This window comes from Macrobrachium nipponense, chromosome 5 (genome assembly GCF_015104395.2).
Source record: "Macrobrachium nipponense isolate FS-2020 chromosome 5, ASM1510439v2, whole genome shotgun sequence".
Taxonomy (NCBI): domain Eukaryota; kingdom Metazoa; phylum Arthropoda; class Malacostraca; order Decapoda; family Palaemonidae; genus Macrobrachium; species Macrobrachium nipponense.
Window position 1 is genome coordinate 143,154,575 of NC_061107.1, and position 16,608 is coordinate 143,171,182.

A 16,608-nucleotide genomic window follows, 5' to 3' on the forward strand; every position below is an offset into this window, starting at 1 on the left:
CAACGTTGTAGGCGTCGTAACCCTGGAACATGTGTTGTAACCCTGGAAATAATTTCTGATGAATATATATATATATATATATATGTATATATTATATATATATATATATATATCGGCAGTCCCTGGGTTACGACGGGTTGGTTCAGCTTATGACGTTCCGAGGTTAAGGCGCTTTTCAATTATATTCATCAGAAATTATTTCCAGGGTTGCGACATGTTCCAGGGTTACGACACCTACAACACCGATCTGGCAGAAGAAATATGACACCAAAATGCTAAATAATCAATAGTAATCAATAGCTGAAGGATTTTTTTATGAAAAATGCAATAAGAATGCAGTTTACATAGTTTTGAATGCACCCAAAGCATTAAAAGTAAGGTTTTCTTAGGAATTTTAGATTTTCAAGAATTCGGCTTACGACGATTTTTGGTTTATGACACGTCGAACCCGGGGCTGCTGTATATATATAGTATATATATATATATATATATATATATATATATATATACATATATATATATATATATATATGTATATATATATATATATATATATATATATATATATATATATATATATATATATATAAATTTTTTTGTACTGTAGAGTAGCAGTATAATATGAAGATAAAGGGCCCATAAAACACTATTTGAATGCTGCAACCATATATTTCTAGCTCTTTCTGTGCCCCTGTTCACTGGTAAGATATGGACAGATATGTTACAAGAGTATAAATACAAAGCATAAGTAGGTGTGGCAGTAAGTCTCTGTTAGTATGTGGGTGACTGGTGACCCTGAAAGGATGGAAATTAAACGATTTCCTAGTGTATTTGGCCTCCTTAACTCCCGTTGGTCGTATTAACAGGAACACCTGTCTGGGAAGAGGCCTAAGAATTAACTTGTGGATGTCATCAGATTTCTAATGTCCTCCTGACAGGTTCATAATGTTGGTTTGATTAATGATAGGAGATTCCAGCATTTTCCTTTTGTTCGGTCAGTTACTTTTGAAAACCAGCTTTTCCACATTCCAGTTTATGGTATGGCCTTTATCCCTAATATGTAGGGAGATCCCCAAGCTCTCTGAAGCATATCGCACTGATCTTTTGTGTTCTGTCAGTCTTTGCGAGATGGATCTACCTGTCTCCCTCACGTAAACCTCATTATAAATGCTGCACGGTACCTTGTAAACTCCGGCTTATTCTCCTCTTTTATGAAAGTCAGTATCCAGTTAGGGCAGGTCAGCCACTCAAGGGATTATCGATAATTCATCCATCTACTGAGGTAGCTTGGGCCAGAATACCTGAATTCACCTAGTCGCAGACCATAAAACTGATAAGGTATAATCTAACTGATTCAGGAATGCAGCCTATGTTTCAGATGTAAGGATCCGTGAAATGCTCAGTGCCAGTATTTCAGATTATGGTTTAGCATATAAGGTCAATGAAATACATTTAAGGGTCAGTGGGCGGGCAACAAAGGCAACGTGTTAAGTTTGCAGTGCCATTGTTATCAAAATCATTGGCTAGTGCTCTAAGATATCTTGGGGAGACAGGACTGCTAAAGTCAAACTAGAAGCCAGCATCTGATTTTATAATTCTTATCAATGACTGGTTCGGTATTATGAACTTGAATCATAAATATGGGGACACAAATATGCACAATTTTGGGAGGATATATATGGAACAACAAACAGAAATGCTGTATAAAGTTATTGATTATATGCATGCAGTGAAAGTTAAATCTCTAAAGGCAAGATGCCTTTAGAAATTTCAGAAAGGTATCATACTTTCGTCGAAGTCGACCATCCGTCTGTTCAGTTTGTTGAAAGACTCCTTCAAGTTAGATTACTAGGTAACTCAGAGATTGAATCAGGATTGTTTAGAGCATTTGTTTGGGGTATCAAAAAGTGAATGGTCCTTATGATCATCCAAACCCACTAGACTTCAAATACAGACTTAGAAGTATGTTGTTAGGTAAGGATATGGCTATCATTAGTGATAAAACCAATACTAGTGCAAAGCGCCTCTGTGATGTGATCGGTATGATCTTGGCCTGCCACCTCGGTAGTCGCGAGTTCGATTCTCGGACATTCCACTGAGGGGTGAGAGATGTGTATTTCTGGTGATAGAAATTCACTTTCGACGTGGTTCGGAAGTCACGTAAAGCCATTGGTCTCGTTGCTGAATAACCACTGGTTCCATGCAACGTAAAAACACCATACAGACAAACAATACTAACGCTAAGGTGAATGATAATGATATGCTAACAAATGTGACTGGAGATTTTGGTAATCTCGACAATCAGATAACGAGAAAACTTTCTTTAGAGATCTGCTTGACAAGTACCCTATTCAGAGATCTTGAAGTTGAAACTGAGAACGATGCATTTCCTTAAGGGAAATAGCAAACCTCATCAGGTCATTCTTTAAGTTAAGGACGTCATCTTCAGGCAAGAAAATCGCATGCATATCTACTTCTATAACAATATTACTTGACACGATGAATACATCATCTATTCTCTCGATAATCGAGCCATGATTAAATTCTATTTCTTTCGTCCTAGCGTCTCTTTCCATACAACAAAGATGTCTGAATACACAATATCACTCCTAACAATAACAGATTTCATTTTGAAAACCTCATTTTTGAACCTGCAAGAGTAAAAATATGTAATAACTCGCGTAAAAGAATAGGTTTACATACAATATGATTAATAAGATATAATATATATTATTTACAGTTTCATAAATACAACCATTTTTTCCCTCACTCCATCTACCTTTCTTTAGATTCTGATATGTGCCAATGGGACTATTCTCACATCAGTGGGTTTTGGATACATTTTGAACCCTAACTCTATTGGCCGTTAAATTTTCTAAAATGTTAAACGGGCCTTCAAACTTAGGTGTCAGTTTATAATTTAAACCTTTACGTACGTATACTTGTATGTATACTGATCGCCCACGGCATATGTTCTAGTTGGCTTAGCTATTTTATCATGATTTTTTTTACATTATTATTTGTGCTTCTTCTAGACTCTTACGAATTATATTATATCGACTTATGCTTGCATCCATAACATCCTTTAGAGGATTTGATAAATTATTAGTTAGTAGGCTTTAAGATGTGGAAAGGCGTTCGGGCCGGGATACCGTACAGTGCCTCGTGCGGTGTCATTTTAATAGACACATGATACGAGTGATTAAGTTGTGCTTAGTACCGCAGGTATGGCAATGTCCCAGTTGGGGTCTGCCCCCCCTAAAGTGACCCTTAAAATGTTTAAAACCTTACGATTTGCCCTTTCCACTAGCCCATTAGACTCTGGTGATAGATCATGGTATTGATTTCTTTATACAAAGGAATTCGCACAAGGAGTTAAGGAAATGATTATTGAACTCCCCGCCCGACGTCTGAGATAATGATGTGTGGAATTCCATGTTTACAAATGTAGCACTAGTAAAACTTCCTAGCGCACTCGACCGCGGTTTTTGTTTTAAGCGCTATAAGTGTTCTGTATATCGAGTCAAAGCGTCTATAATTACTAGGAGGTGCTTATTTCCTCTGTCTGACTCGTAAAATCCTGTTAATAAATCTAAATGTACTCTTTCAAAGGGTTGATTTGGCACGGGGTAAGCCCCTAGGCTGACAGGTGTCTTCGTGTGCCCTTTGTATTCTTGACAAGTGCGACAATTTGCTATGTGCTTTTTTATATCTGTAAGGCATCGTATGCCAATAAATAAGGATTTGGCTTTCTGTGACATCAAGGTATAACCCGGGTGTCCGTGCAGTGGATTTTCATGCAACCATTTTAAGACAGTGGGTATGAGTGAGATAGGCACCACCACCTGGTTGTTATTCAACTGCGGTGTGTTGCGGGTTTTCCTCGTCACGGATCTACACAGGATATTGTCCTGTATGATATAATCTGCTGCTTATACTTAGGTATTCCCTTTCCTTCGGATTTGCCGTTTAAACGCAATGATGATTTTTTCTATTTGCGGATCTTTTCTTTCCTTTGTTCCGTCTGTAATATTCAGCACTCCACCCAGATCTTCCTGTTCATATATAGGTTTTAACAATGGGCGGTGGATGTTGAGATATCTATTAATTCAGCTAATGGCTCGGTACAAGATGAAGAGGGGTTGCGTGATAATGCGTCAGCAATGATATTTGCTTTCCCAGGTAAATACCCGATCCTCGCGCCAAGTCCTGAATGATCATGTGCCACCGAGTTCGCTTGGGCTGTGACTAAAGCCTTTAAAGAAGTCGGTTAGGGGCTTATGATCAGTGAGAACCTTGACGGGATAACCGTATATTATGAATTTAAAATGCACGAGTGAATTAACAATAGCGAGCCCTTCCTTGTCTATTACTGCATATTTACTTTCGGAAGGTCTCAGTTTACGTGAATAAAAAGCTATAGGGAAAAACTGTTTTATCATATTGTTGAAGCAATACCCCACCTACTCCTAGGTCTGAGGCGTCTGTTGCTATGAAAAATTCCTTACCGAAGTCAGGAAATTTCAAGATAGGAGAACTACACAGTTCATCTTTCAATTTATCGAACGCTGTGATGAATTTTCAGACCATACGAAATCTACGCCCCTTTTTTATAAGATCGGTTAGGGGAGCGGCTATGATTGAGTAGTTGCGGATGAAGCGGCGCGATAGTAGCCGCTACATCCTAAAAATTGCTGTATTCCCTTGACGTTAGTAGGTATCGGAAAGTTACGGATAGCCGACACCTTATCATGGACGACTTTAAAGACCTTCACTAGAAACCGTGAAACCTAGATAGACTAGTTCTGTTTTTAAAAAATTCACACTTACTTATCTTTACCCTTAAATTATGCTGCCTTAATCTTTGTAGCACTAACTCCAATTTACGTAAATGTTCTTCTAAATGTGTTGGGAAAAGATTACTAGGTCGTCCATGTAGGCATGTAGGATATCTCCCAACAAGTCTCCAAACACGATGTTTATCATACGAGTAAAATTTGTTATAGGAGCACAACGTAAACCAAAAGGCATACGCAAAAATTCATAATGTCCCCTGGCTGTGCTGAAGGCAGTGTATGGGATACTCTCTGTTCCAACGGAATCTGATGAAATCCTTTTAGTAAGTCTAGCTTGTGAAATATTTATTCTGGCCTAGTAGGATAGGATATCATCGGTACATGGTACTGGGAATCTGTCAGGATTGTTTCTTCATTTAAACGACGAAAATCTACGCATATCCGCCAAGTTCGATCTCTTTTTTGGTACTACTATTAAACGGAAAATTATAAGGCTGTTTGATTTCCTAATGACTCCTTCTTTTAACATTTTACCTACTTCCTCTGTTATCTCATTCTGAAATTTCATAGGAAGTCGGTACGAAGGTACATAGATTACTTCTGTTTGTCCTTGAGCCTTATTTGATGCTCGATGACATCCGTTTTTCCTAAGGTTCCATCCGTAGTGGAAAAAACATCATGATATTTAGTTAAAAGATTCAAAAATTTCTGCTGAATTTCTTCTTCTTGAATGTCCTTATTGATTTTGTTCTTTATAGATTGCAAAAGGGGTTCATCCGCAACTGATTGAGCGTGATTTATCTCAGCTACGGTAAGAATGCGATGTTTATAAACTTCGGCATCCAAGATATGTTGATTTTTGTGGATTACTAAAGTGGTATTCAAATGATTACAGACTTCGATGTTACATTGTTGTTGTAGCCGACTGTATAAATGGCTTGTGTGACGGATAATCCGTGTGTTTTCAGAGTTTCGGAAAGGATTAATGTTTTCAGATCCTGGCAAGGTTCTCTTACACGCACTAATATATTGAAGTTACTTAGGCTCGAGAGTTTGCGTGCAAGCTGATATTACGGGTGAGCGAGAGTTCTGTTGGGTTGCCTGTATTATTTCTTGTTCATGAGACAGGTGATTGGTTCCGTAATGTAAGTGACAACTCTGTCGTCTCTTTATTATCTAAAACTGATTTTAGGGTATTAGAAGACCTATAGAACCTTTCCCTTTTGATATACACGCCGTGTTTTGCAGGTGCTAAGATAATATTTTGAGTGCCCATAGACGGGTATCCGATAATTACTGCGGGATACATATTAATGTTTTGTACAACGACAAAAGGTATCAGCAAACGTGCGCTTACCGACCTTGTACTGTACATGAGTTACGCCACAACATTTAATTCATATTCCCTATGCCTGAGAGCCTTATTCCGGACTTTTCTATAGGGAAATTTGAAAAGAGTAAATGATGAGTCCTTAAATCCATGATATTACGTGGACTACCAGAATCAAAGAACAAAGTGAATGACTTATGGTCCAAATTTACTGCATGTAAGTTGGTCGCAACTCGTCTTGACTAATAATTGCATGAATTTGTGCAAATCTACGGGAACCTGCACAGATTTTTTTGATTCGGCCGTGTGTCTCATAGGAAAATCAATTGTCTCACAATGATCTGATAAATGATTAAACTGATTATTTGATACAAAAGATGTTGATATTGATGACCCAACATCGCCCTCTCCCCCCTTGGAGTGAACTACGTGTATTTGTTTTGTTTATCACACCTTGAAAATTTCGCTTGCCCTTGCGAGTTCTGGCTAGACGGCCCAGGAACAGAGGTACCTGAAGCACGATTTGTTTGTTTCTGCTGTTGTGCAGAATTTCCGTTTGGTTGTTTCTTCTTATAGTACTGAGGACCCTTCTTTTTATTTGCACTGACAAACTGGTTGCGTGTTTGTAGCATTCTGCTGTTGATTCCTCGAGTAGCAACGGTTATATGAATGAGTTGAACTATTGTGTATTGAACAAAAACGCGTCGACAGTCTGAAATCATGTGACCTGGTCGTTTACAGTTATAACAAACCATCCCTTGGCAAGCTTGATTTTATTATTTATGGTAGCCACATTTACTTGTTGTGGCTTGTTCTCAATTTTTTGCAAAACTTGCATGAGCGAAGGATCTAGGTCGGTACATTTAGACATGTGTTTTTTTTTGTTTTTTTTTTATTTGTTTATACACATCTAATTCGTACTGTCGGGCTGCAATTTTTTATCAAAACACCGTACTAACGCTTCAGGCAACATTGCAGTGATAGACGTAAGGTAGATCAAACGGATAAAATCTTTCACTTTGATTTTGGCACCCGCAACCCACCCGGAGTTACTTAAACTATCCTGATATTCATTTAGCCGGTCGGCAACAATTAGCGCCGCCCGCTCGACAACATTAAGCTGAGTCATGGAGCTTGGTTAAGGATATTTCTCAATGCCAATACTACATCTAAAGCCTCTTCACCCCATACACGGCACGTAATCTAATTTTGAACTCGTCCCATGTAAGCGCCTCTTGGAAAGAACCCCCTTAGATACGCACTTGCGTCACCTTTTGCAAAGTCAATGAAGCTCTTGGCCTCCTGTAATTGTACTTGCTGGGTCTGTGATGCTTTTTGCATTTAAATGAGCGTCTACAGATGAGATCCATGCCTCAAACATTTTGAGGCAGGAAAACCATTGACCCGTACCTTTAAACCAAAAGGGGACAAATCGCTGACCTCGCGCTAACGAGAGTCACCACATTGGGGTTGCCAGCCGGAGTAGTTGCCATCTCGACTTTCACTTTTTTCTTATCACTTCTATTCCTTGCAATCCTATCAAAATATCTATAAGAGTACACTCGACCCCACTACGTAAACGCATAAGCAATGTACTGTATAATGTGTTATAATAATAGGAAAATCCCCCAGATACAAAAATACAGATAATATGATAAAATATTATACGGAGAATTCCTGCAAGAAACGGTTAATAACAACGAGAAGAGAAAAAAAAAATTAATCTGCGGGCGAGAACTCGTAGTTGAAGATTGATTCTGTAATGAAGGAAGATTAATATGGCGAACAACTCACCAGAATACTGGATGATCGACTCTTGATGAACAACACTTCACTGAGGAAAAGACCTGAATAGATAAAAATGGTACTTAGCTCCAGATTATATTGCGAAGATTGTTGACATGGGATGACGTCTCAGTTCCTGTCTAAGTCTCGCGTCGGAAGTCGTGATGACGTCACGGTCTTCTCTCGGTGCACGATGCGTGGAGAAAGTCCAAGATTGATGACGTCACAGCCTCCGTCCTTGCACTACTGCCTCTAGTTGTACTCTCTGCGTCCTTGCTCGTGATCGGGTGATGTTCCCTGCGTTTGTTTTTCTTTCTTTGTTGATGTTCGATGCTGCTCTCGTCCGGTGTAGATTCTCGAAGATAAGTGACAACAGTTGCTCAACGTCGGTGTTAAATGCTTGTATTCCTCTCGATGAAGGACATAGCTGCGTCTTCATAAACTGTTGCGTTGATTGAAGCTCCGCCTTTCCTCTGTTTAGTTTTGATGTTGAAGGTGGAAGTTAGTTTTCTTGTAGACCTTCGGTCGGCTGATATGGGTCTTGTTAATTATATCTTCGTTATACGCTGCACCACATGTAAGTCTTATCGCTTGGCGATAGACTTTTTGTGTTCTCCTTACGACTGTCATTCGTAAGTATTTCTGGTTCCTCTCATCTCCTTGGATATCTTAGTAGAGTGGTTCTTTCTTAACTAAAGGAGATGATTCAAACAGGCAAGTTGAACAAAAATAACAAAACTTTATTCTGTAACTCCATACTAGGAGATGCAGCTCGGTCGGAAGACCGATATGTTTGATGGTTGGCGAGGAACTGCCATTCTAAAGCATCGCGTCGATAGCGGAACATTAGCTATCTCAGCAATTCATATAAAAAACATTCGTAGTCCGCCGGCTCGGAAGTTACAAGTTTCCGGCGTAGGTTAACAGGTCAACCGCTTCCCATGGAAGTTGTTGTGCAAAGTTATCATAAACATAAAATGTTGACAAAGCTTTGAGCTAGATCAGGCTACTGCAGACAGCGCATAGCGTAATCTAGGTCTGCTTTGGTCACGTAGCCCAACCCTCCTAATGCCATGACCTCAGGTCATGGGTTTATATTTACAGATCTTGTAAATTTAATAGATGTATTTATTACATATGGAACTCGATACAAACAGAACTCTACGATTCTGGTATTGATAAAACAGCGAGCACTGTAATAGAAGAGGAAGCACTGTGCCATATTGCATCAAATATTCATATTTAGGTAGCAAGATAATCAAAAGTACCACAGAAAAATCGTAAACTGCATTAGTCACCAGAGGTGATCTACATATTCCTCCCAAAGAATTCCTTAAACAGTTGAATGTTTTAAGAAGTGTTCAATGCAATCCATGGGAAAGCTCTTTTGGAAAGGAAGGAGGAATACTTAAAGACTCCCATACGTGAATTAATGAAGTCTGGTGTGAACATGCCTGAAGATGTGCTGCTGCTTTTTTTATTATACAAAATATTGGTGTATTTTAGAATATGACATCTGACCAGTGCAATAAGGATAAATTAAAATATAAAGAATCAGAGTGATAGTGGACAGGAAAGGAAGAAAATGAAACTCACTATGTAATGTAATGCAAAGAAATATATATATATATATATATATATATATATATATAATATATATATATATATATATATTATGAATATGTGTTTGTGTTTGTATGTGTATTACTTGGATTTTCCATTCCTGTCTTTACTACTAAGGTAAATTATTTAGCATTTCAATGTTAAAGTAGAGAAATATTAAAATTTTATATTTATGAGTGTGAGTGTACATATATGTGCAAAAAATTACAAAGCTATTGTTGAATTATATTCAAGTATTTTGTTATAAATAAAGCAACTACTGTTCTGGTATTATTACCCTTCAGTGAAATATACCTTCACGCAGCTTGGAAGCAGGCTAACCTTTAGGAAAGGATTGGTGAGTGATAAGAAAAGGACATGACGAAACAGAAAATAGTTAAAGAGTCAAGAATAAATGTACACTGAAACACTTACGTATAAATTGCTCATACAGAACTATAATCTTGTGCCCACTGAGGCGCAGAAGACGGGGGAGGGAGGGAAAGCGACCGCGTGAATGCTGGCCTGCTCTAAGTGGGTCCTGATATGAGTACACATTAATGGGCGAACTCCCGATGGATTTGGGATAATGGAAAATGAAAGGACTATTAGACCTGAGATGTTCTGTAGCTTTATGGATGTTTTCATCGTACGGAAGTTTCATTTTTCCTTATTCGCTTTATTAATAATAGCCTTCTCAATAATGTATGGTGGGTAGAGCAGTTGCATTAGGTTTGGCAGATCGTGTTGAATTCTTTATCTACGTACCCATTTTAACATATTCTAAGCTACCTGAGGAAGAGGTTGCACACTACCACGATCTTTACGGAGACATCGTGGTAGCTTGAAAAATGAATAAAAGAAGGAAACAGCGAAAGTGAGTTTTCTTTATGCTTTGAAAACATATCTGTTCTTTTCTCTTATGATTAGTACATCTAAGAACGGCAATTTTCCGTCCTGTTTTAAATTTTATGGTCGCAACTAGCGAATTTAGTCAATTGAAAGTTCATTGAAATCTCCTCAGCTATTATCCCAGTAAGTAAAAATATCATCTGCGTATCATAGCCAGATCAAAATGCGGGGTTTGATAAGCTGCAAAATCTGTTTCTGATGGGGGGAATAGCCAAATTTTATATATTTTTCTTTTTCTTTTTGTAAAAATTACCAGTGAAGGAAAACGTGTTAGTTACACAGAGGTTGGTTAGTTTTAGTGTTTTATCAGTGCTTTAGAGGAAAATGTTTCATATGGATGTAACTTCCTCTTTAGAAAGACCAACACGTCGGTGACCTGGACTTTTGTCAATAATGACTAGACGTCCAGGCTGAGCTATTATTATGGCCTCCCAAAAACACATTTAAGATGGGATTCCTCTACGCCCCATAATATCTAGCAGCGGGCTCTTTCATGTGTAAATTATCCTAATGGCATGGAGACCTGTTAACACCGTATCTGGGAACCTTATCCTCCCACGCTAAACATGCAGAGAATTTTATACAAAATTTAACAGTTTAAATATCCCCTCAAATAACATCAAATTGCTCAGCCTAGACGTCGATTCATTATTTGCTAAAGTCCCGATCACCGACGTGTTGTCTTTTCTAAAGAGGAAGTTACAACCATATGGCATTGATAAAAGAGTAAAACAGATCATTCTCTGTGTAACTAACAACGTGTTTTCTTTCCATGGTAATTAAAAAATAATAATAATAAAATTGGCTGTAGCATGTGGGCAGTCCCCTATTCCCCCTTCTAGCAAACCTACTATACATAGAATATTTCGAAACATATTTTGTTGTCTATCAAACCCCGCAATATGATCTGTCTTAGATACATAGATGATATTTTTACTTGCTAGGATGATAGCTGGGGAGATTTCAGTGAATCTTTTAGTCAACTAAATTCGCTAGTTCCGACCATAAACTTTAAAACTGAATGGGAAAAGGACGGAAAATTGCCGTTCCTAGATGTAATAATCATTAGAGAACAGAACAGTTATGCTTTCACAGTATACAGGAAACCCACTTGCGCTGTGTCATATATTCATTTCACAAGTTACCACGATGTCTCCGTAAAGATCATTGTCAGGTGCAACCTCTTAGAATATGTTAAAGTGGTTACGTAGATAAAGAATTCAACACGATCCGCCAGCACATAATGCAACTGCTCTACCCACCATACATTATCGAGAAGGCTATTAATAAAGCGATACAATATACTACTTCAGAGGTTCCACTCGCAACAGACAAATAGATTTTAACAACAAAACAAAACTTCAGTACGATGTAAACATCCAAAAAGCTACAGAACACCCCAGATCTAATATAATCATTTAATTTTCCATTATCCCAAATCCATCGGGATTTCGCTCATTAACGAAAAGAGGAGAAATCGCCGGGGTTTACAAGATGCAGGGCAGCAATTATAATGAGATTTACATGGGAGAGACAGGTGGAACATCTTACAAAGATTAACAGAGCACAAAAGATCAATGCGATATGCTTCGGAGAGCTCAGGGATTTTCCTACAATTAGGGATAAAGGCCATACCATAAACTGGAGTGCGGTAGAGCTGGTTTTCAAAAGTAACAGTCCGAACAAAAGAATGATGATGGAATTGTTCTCATCAATCAAACCAACAACATGAACCTGTCATTAGGACACTGAAAATCGGATGACATCAACGAGTTAATCCTTAGGCCTCTTCTCAAGCAGAAGTTCCAGATAATACGACCACCGCACCTGTCGCCAGACCAGAGTTAAGGAGGGCAAATACACCAGCGAATAGTTTAATTTCCATCCTTCCTCGGCTGCCACACCTACTTATATATATATATATATATATATATATATATATATATATATATATATATATATATATATATATACTTGTAACACATCATCCGTCCATATCTTACAAGTGAACAGGTAAAAACATCATCCGTCCATATCTTGCCAGTGAACAGGAACACAGAAGAAGTGCTCGAAATATATGGTTGCAAAAAGTGTTTTATGGGCCTTTCATCTTCATTTATATATATATATATATATATATATATATATATATATATATATATATATATATATATATATCACACACACAACAAATTGTATTATTCTTACGTGAAGCAGTACCGTGTCAGAGATGTGTAATTCTAAATTCTCCTTGTGAAACTTTCCGTTACAAATGCTGGGCGCAGAAGTCTCTCCGAAGACAGCTCGACCTCTTATGGTCGTGGATCTTGGGACTCGTCCGTAACGTTCACCTGACTTATCTAATCATTCCCCTGACGACTGCGCCACGCCACTTATGTTCATGATTATGGACCCGTGTATAGTAAATGCAACTTTAGATACGCATACCCTCACGCCGGGCAAGTAACCCATTAAGTACGAGTGTACTAAAGAATTCATGTACGTAAGGTCATTTTATATATCTACTGTGCATTCCAGAGGCCATGACAGGGTTTTTCGTAAACAACTTTTAAACCGAATTGTGGATTTCCATGCCACAAAAGTATTGAGTGTTTCAAACTTCGTCCTAATTTTCGGAAGTACAGTGCATTGGCATATGTTTTTCACTAACGTTTTTGCTTAAGAGAATAAGGGTGAAACTACACTCGGCCACCCAACCATGCGCAAAGTGGTGACGTGTATCAGTGACGCTGGTATGGCGTGTTCTCCACTATACCTTTCAAATGGTTATTTGATTTCTGGTTAAATGTCATGTTACTTATCCTGGAAGTACGAAATTTTATAACGCGAATTAACATATTGTATGATGGATTATATATATATATATATATATATATATATATATATATATATATATATATCTATATATATATATATATATCTAGGATGGCTCTGCATCACATAAACGTCATAAAGCCCCACTTGTTCGAAACGGTCTAGGGAAAGGCAAGAAGCTGGTTCTTTGGCTGAGAGTAAACGGCTTAATTAGGCACTTCTGTCAATTCCGGTACTACCATAAATTAGGAGTGTTAGAAACACTCAGTGCTATAGTAGCATGGAAATCCAGAAGTCGGTTTCAAAGCTGTTTACGAAAAACACTATATCATGGCCTCTGGAATGCGTAGTGGTTTCGTAAATTCTTCGTAACACACATCAAGCGCCTCAGTGGTGTGATCGGTATGGTCTTGACCTGCCACCTCAGTGGCTGCGAGTTCGAGTCTAGAGCATTCCATTGAGGTGTAAGAGATGTGCTTTTCTGGTGATAGAAGTTCACGCTCGTCGTGGTTCGGAAGTAACGAAAAACCGCTGGTCCCATTGCTGAATAACCGCTGGTTCCATGCAACGGAAAAACACCATACAAACAAACTAACACACATCACCGAAAGGAGTTCATAAATTATCCAAAATTAGGAGGTCGATAAAACATAGTTATAATCATAATGTTAGTATTAAAGAAATTGCCTACGCTGATTTTGCGTCGTCTTCGTCTTCATTCTTTTTTATTCTTTTTCCCTTATTTCAGATCAGGTAGGAAATTTCGCACCTGTTAGTAAATAGCAGGTCCAACCTTGATTAAGAAATTATCTTTCTATTTTTACTATTTATTTTTCGGAAGATTTTATTTGCATATATCAAAAAGATTTTTTCCTTTTGATTATATCTTCATCTAATAAAAGTTTCTTTTTTGAGAGGAATCACCTACCTTTCATTACTTTAAATTCATGTTCCCTCTGAATAAGGGGGGTAATCAATACATCTGAAATTCTTGTAAGTTTCGAGAAACTTGGCTGCTGAAAAGAGGAAGGTTGAAGGCTTATGAAAAACCTGCAAGCAATAACCAAAGTAATATTCACAGAAAGAAAAGAAATCAATGTTATTACGCTACAGGTGGTGTGTCCAAATAGTTATTTATAAGACAGAAAGATCTTGTTCAAGTCTGTTAAGAAGAAGAGTGCAATAAGCAGCTGTCCACATGTAAAGATAATACTCTAATTAATTTGCCGGCGTTAGTAAGAGGGCTGTCCACGCAGCACATAGCATATCCACGCACAAATTGGAAGCAGACTTTGCCAGGGCCTGAGACACGCTATTACTTTACTTCCAAAGCCAAAGTGATAGAATTTCGAAAGTTTTCAGCGTCAATGTTTTCAACAACTTTGTAAAAGTATATAGACGGTAAGAGATACTATCCCCATAAGAAGAGAGCTTCAGATGCACTGTGAGTGCTAGGAAGGAAGGGGTGGTGATTTGTGAAGAACTGAATCATCATCATATGAATTAGCTTGGAAAGTTGGAATCTGAAGGAGGTTGTTAATGAAAAGAAAGATTTAGTATGGAAGGAAACAACACCAGGGGACACTTCTAGAGAAAAGAGTATTCACAGCATTACCATCTACGCGAGACATAGGATTTTGTTTCATCGCTAACAGAAGACCAGGTTATGAAACAGAATGAGTTTGCTCAAATCTTCGGTGTAGGAACACTGCTGGCAAAGCTTGAGGAACCTGGAGGAGAGTACCTTCTTGTTTATACCTTCTTGTTTGTCGTGTGGTTTTGTACAAAAGGAAGAGGCTTCATCACAAACGTTAAGCCCAGAAAATACAAGATTAAATGGTGTATGAAAACGAAATCAAAGTCATAATAATTTCTGATTTAGTCAAAAAGAGCATCCTGAGACCATATACATTTGCCAAGGCTGAGCAATCTACTCACATGACTAAACAGGTTTCTTCTTCCCGAAGTTACAATCTCTCTTGCACACGCCAATCACTTGCCAAGCTCAAGGCTCACCTATGATGAGATTTATTTATAAATTTATTAACACTTAAACTTATTAACTAACAGACAGAGAGACAAACGAATCCAACCCAAGTCTAAAAAGATCATTCGAAGGTATAAAACAAAATTTGCGTGTGAGTAGGCTGATCCATTAACATTAAAGCCCACAGAGCTGACAAACTTTATAAACAGGTGATTTATAATGGAAGTTGAGGCTGTTAGGCCAAGCGCTGAGGCACTTTCTACCGTTCAGCATGCAAGACAGTGAGAAAAGTAAGTTGAAGTGGTTGGACAGTAAAGACCAAAGAAAGAAAGCGGGAATGAAGGTTATTAAGAAAAGGGCTAAAAATGAGGTGCACTGACGGTACTACCTCCTACCTCCTAAAGGCCTAAATATCACCCTTTCAAGTCTGGAAGACAAATTAATGACAGAAATCCCTGAACAAGTAGTTTAACACTTGGCGAGAGATGTTCTCTTACCTGAAGGACATTGGTTCAGTTTTAGGTAAAACTCTTGGCTATAATGAAGAAATGGTTCTTTCTTAGTTTCAAGTCCTAATCTGGTGAACGTTTACAAAAAAAAGATTTCATGTTTGAGAGCCTACAACGCTTGATTTTATCAGCATACTAATATGTAACATGCCCACAAAAGCCTGTAGATGTTAGTTGATCTTTATCTGCACAGGCCGGAAAGAAACATCTCAATGATATGGGCGCCCATTGTTGACGTCAGCTTTTGGAACCTGCGACTGGGAGCGTTTTGATATATTAACTTTCATCATCTGCAGTTGAATTGTATCACATATCTGCAGTTAAATTGTTTCACATATGTGTGTGTCCTCTTAAACTTAGCTTATAAGTTGGCGTTAGGGTGGGCTCCATATAACTGTCATGTTATTTTGAATAATAAAACAGGAATTTCAAGATGACATTCCAACAACCTGTCTTAACCTGAGTACTAAGTCAACGAATGTAAAAGACCAATGGGCAGAAATTAAATAGAAAGGTGATTCATACACTATAATCAATTCAAACGTCGAGGACGATTAGGCAGAAGACGACTTAGAAGAGCCCTTTGGTATTCCGGAAGGACAGGACTATGATGAAAAGATGTACCCACTGGAAAAGACCCGCCAACTCCGCCGTAAGATACCAGGAAAACAATTTGGAATGCTTGTGCCACCTCCCAGAGAAGGACCAGAAGAACCGGTTGAGAGCTATCACCCATGAACTCATTGCCCTGAATGGCGGAGGCTGAGAATGCCATAGCAGCAATATCCGGCTCAAGACTTGATCGCTAACATCGAAGTTATTTTATGACTAGGTTGTAATATATTCTTTTTC

The 16,608-nt window shown here is 38.1% G+C and overlaps 1 protein-coding gene across 2 annotated transcripts in view; it reads right to left on the reverse strand.

The window, feature by feature from the left end:
* Nucleotides 1-12,804, reverse strand: part of LOC135215690 (aminopeptidase N-like) — a 75,688-nt gene extending 62,884 nt beyond the window's left edge. The window contains exon 1 of one of the 2 annotated variants that reach the window (XM_064250638.1): nucleotides 12,646-12,804. The gene's annotated coding sequence lies outside the window, so the exon portion shown is untranslated. Of the gene's footprint in view, nucleotides 1-12,633 lie in introns of both variants that reach the window. The other variant, XM_064250639.1, reaches the window with a different exon arrangement.
* Nucleotides 12,805-16,608: the final 3,804 nt, after the last annotated feature.